The sequence below is a fragment of the Tenrec ecaudatus genome, chromosome X (assembly GCF_050624435.1).
Source record: "Tenrec ecaudatus isolate mTenEca1 chromosome X, mTenEca1.hap1, whole genome shotgun sequence".
Classification (NCBI taxonomy): Eukaryota; Metazoa; Chordata; class Mammalia; order Afrosoricida; family Tenrecidae; genus Tenrec; species Tenrec ecaudatus.
Genome location: NC_134548.1, coordinates 3,590,303 through 3,594,435, shown reverse-complemented (window position 1 = coordinate 3,594,435; position 4,133 = coordinate 3,590,303). Strand labels below are relative to the sequence as shown.

General features: G+C 45.4%; 1 non-coding gene across 1 annotated transcript; it reads right to left on the bottom strand.

The window, feature by feature from the left end:
• Nucleotides 1-2,932: 2,932 nt before the first annotated feature.
• LOC142435110 (U1 spliceosomal RNA) lies at nucleotides 2,933-3,094 on the bottom strand. Its single transcript, XR_012781256.1, has one exon. It is a non-coding gene; the product is annotated as a U1 spliceosomal RNA (small nuclear RNA).
• Nucleotides 3,095-4,133: the final 1,039 nt, after the last annotated feature.

The window sequence follows — 4,133 nt, the reverse complement described above, 5'->3', positions numbered from 1 at the left end:
GTCAATAACCTGTTGGACCACATTGCAACACGTATTGGATTTTAGGGATAGAAGATCACAGGTCTCACGTCAGTCTGAAGTGTGTTTTCCACCACACCTAAAAGACATCGACATCCCATAAACCCAGACTCAGTTCCCACAGGCTGACCCACTTCCACAGGAATATATGGGGCTGTGAATACTGGAAACTCCCCTGAGAGCCTATTGGGATACATACAAAAGACTCCCACCAATTTTGTTCTGTTGCCTTCTTCATCCTTGTTGAAAACAACTATGGAAATGCTCTTGTCACTGATATTCGCAAAATAGTATCCATTGTCTCCTGAATCTGTGAAAGATAGAAATTAGTGTTTGAAGCCTCTCAATAATAAGTTTGCTGTACCTTCTTTAGCCTGGGTGATGTGTCCTTCCTTACAGGACGGTTTCCATCTCACTGACTGTTCAGAACACAGAGAGACTTGGGTCTCTGAATGGCTGCCTTACCCACCAGCGTCTCCTTCAGTTGATCCTGATGCCCGTCTCCTGTGATGTCCAAGTGCCAACAGAACCCGACTCCTATTGGGTGCCGTGGCGTGGATTCAGGCTCTCGGCCACTGCATGTGAGAGTAGGATTGCTCCAGAGGGCTTGAAAAACTGCCCTCTGTAGGAGGTCAGACTGCCAGGCCTGTGTCCCTCAGAACAGCTGAGGGTCCAAATGGCCTATCTCCTGCCAAGGTGCAACCCCCGTGTCCCCAGGGCTCCCTTGTCCCCACAAAGGCAAGCTGACAGTGAAAAGGCTTCTTCAGTCACAAGAAGCTTCTATTTTCGAGTGAGTGGTGAGACTGAGCCATACTCTGGGTGCACAGAACCTTGTAACAATCAATTGTTCACATTGGGGAAACTAAGCGTCAGTTTTTCAGAAAAGTTATTATTAAAAACAGAACTTTATAATCTACGTACTAGATTGTGGATGAATGGATGGATGCATGGATACATAAATAGAGTCTAATGATGTATACATGAATGAATAGTAAATAGATAAATTAAACATAGATGGTGAATGATCCATTATGCATGGTTGGTTGGATTAATGCATGAATGGATGGATGATGGTTTCATGGAGAAGTAGATATTTAGATAATAGATGACTGTGTGGGTGGATGAATGGATGATGGGATAGATGCGTATATGGTTATGTGGATACATGATGGATTGATGGATAATTCAATGGATGGATGGATAAACAAACGGATAAATATATAGATATAGATTAATGATGGATAAATCAATGGACAGATGGATGGATGGATAGATGGTTGAATGGGTAGATAGATGGATACATATATATAGATTAATGATGTAAAGATCAATGGATAGATGGATGAATGGATAGATGGATAGATAATTAGTGAATAGTTAGATTCTGCATGGTTGGGTAGACGAATGCATGAACTGAAGGTTTGATGGATAGGTAGCTAGTATCCACTGTATGTGGATGAGTAAACATATGAGGGGTTGGTTGTATGGATGGGCAGATAGGTAAGACAGATCTAGGGATAGATGGATAGAGTAGATCTAATGGTGTTAACTCAAAGTGGGATCATGTACAACAGAGTGAACTAAGGCTTCACCCTGGGCCGTCATCACAATTTGTTGATAATGCTCAAGTGAATCCTTGCCGGAATGATGTCAATCCATCCCACCAGGGTTTCCCTCAATATCACTGTGCCTCTACTTCATGCCAAAGATAAGTCCTCCAGCTCTCCTTCCCTCCTGATGATAATCCAGAGGCAACCAGTGGGACAACGCTCTCTTTGAATGCAAGTCAATTCCAGTGGCTGATTATCAGAGGATGCTCAGCAGACCTTCATTTCTGCTCTGCCTTCACCTGGAGGCTCCTCTGTCCACCACAGATGACCCTGCTGGTGTTTGAAATCTCGGTGGCAAAGCTTCCAGCAGGACAGCAACGGGCAAGCCGTGCAAGTAGGGCACACTGACACGTAGGTGGTAGACCTTTACAGCTGAGCAAAGTCTACAACATTGATGACAGTAAACACCCCAACTCACCTCTGCCTACCTGTCTTACTCCTCCTGACCCTGATCTGTTCATCTGTGCTTTGGGGGCTGTTAAATCTATCGGCTCTCTAAGCTGCACAGGATGCGTAATGGTGGCTTCCTGTCATCTGTTCTCAACTCACTGTTGATTTCCATCAGCCTGGAAGCTTGCAGTGGGTCACGGTGTGATCATTTTCACCATGGAAATTAGCACACATTGTGGCTGGGGCTCGGTGCCTTCTTTAGCTGAAAACGATGAGCAGGTTCAGCCGCTCACGTTCACAGGCACCCCAGAAGAAATGCCTGGTGATGTGCTGCCAAACAAAACAAAGCAACAAAAGGCCCCAGAAAACCATAAGCAGTGCAGTTCTCATGGCCACAGATGGGGGCGCCGGCAGTGGGACTCAACTGCACTACAAGACGCATGGTTTGCTTCCATGCACTGGCGTCCTACCATGGTGCAGTGGATGAACGTGGCTACCTGAAGATTGGGGTTCCTGTCCAAGTAGAAACCCTGTACAAGGAAGGCATTGTAATCCACCAAAGAGGAGAAATAAAATGAACACCAGGCTTTGGAAGCTCATGTGTGTGGCTCTACTCTGAAATGCATGGAAGCTCCAGGAGGCAGGGATGTCTCGATCAGTACCGGTGTATAGAGCTGAGATGGTTAACCATTGACCTGTCACTGCAGACAAAGGCAAGGATGGTGCGATCCTCGTGGTGCTTCTGAGGAATTTGCAATAAGTAGCAGGGGCTCTCATGAATTCCAGAGCTCTGGGAACATGGTACTCACAGTCAACTTTGTAACGACCATCTGCTAATTTTTCCCCTGTGTATGTGACGATCTGGCATATGCCATTAACCCTGAAGAACAAAGAGCAAAAAATTATTATTTTCTCTCGGGAGAGTGCGAACTCACTCCCCTACTACCACAAATTCTGCAGTCGAGTTTCCCGCATTTGGGGAAATCGCAATGGTCAGCAACCCCGCAGTGCAATGGATGAGACTCCCCGGGACAACCACCTTCCTGATCATGGTGTCTCCCCTGCTATGGAAGTATTACAAATTGTTCTTTAGGGATCATGTACTTCACAACACATTCCACTGGAGCTCTTAAAATATATCATTTTATTGTTTAATTTATTCTATGAGTACCCTACTGAGAATAGAGAGAAAAGAAGGCACAGCGGTTGAATTATTCCTGTGCATATGGTCTGGAGACACGGCGGGGGGCCTCCTTGGAGTTGTGTAAGCATTCTTCCCTTCCTGCTCCATGTTGCTTGTTCTCATGAATGTAAAGCCACTGTCTGCTACGTTTCCTAGGAAACCCACCCGACTTCTCTGTCCAGTTTGATCACATAGAGGCACTTCTTCAAGAGAAGCCCTGCTCAAAGCAGGCATTCTTCATCAGTGGTATGAAACACAGCGATCTGATTTTAAACAAGAATTCTGGGGATATTTTCTCTAAGGATTAAGACACAGAGATGAACCAAGGTGAACCCCTGCCCACCTAACTAGAAGAGATCCACGTTTGTAGGGACGTCAAAGACAAGGGACTCAGCACAATGTGAACATTAACGACCAACATCTTTTAACGTCACCTGCAAGTAAGGTGTGTGTGTTGCTTGTTTGTTTGGAACACCATTTAAAAACGATTGCAAGCACAGTATCATCAGGGAGCTACCAAAAATTCCAGCCAGATTCAGAGAAGATGGGAGGCGTGCCACCATCACCGACATCAGGTTAACACGAGAGAATACCAGCAAGATGCTTATTTCTGTTTAGCTGACGATGCAAAGCAATTTAACTCAGTGCATCATAACAGACTATGAACATCTTTGCAAAGAATGGGAATTCCAGAGCACTGTATTGTGCTCATGCAGAACTTGTACGTCCACCAAGAGGAAGTCGTTCAGGCAGAACAAGGTGATACTGACAGGTGTAAAATCTGGAAGGGATGCAGCGAGGGGACGCTGTCTCTTAGCTCTTGCTGAGTGCATCCTTCATGGAGGGTACCATACTGAACACAGTGCATGGGGTCACATGGTCATGATTCATGTCACATCACTCTCAACTTGCTATTTTGGTCAGAAAGCACC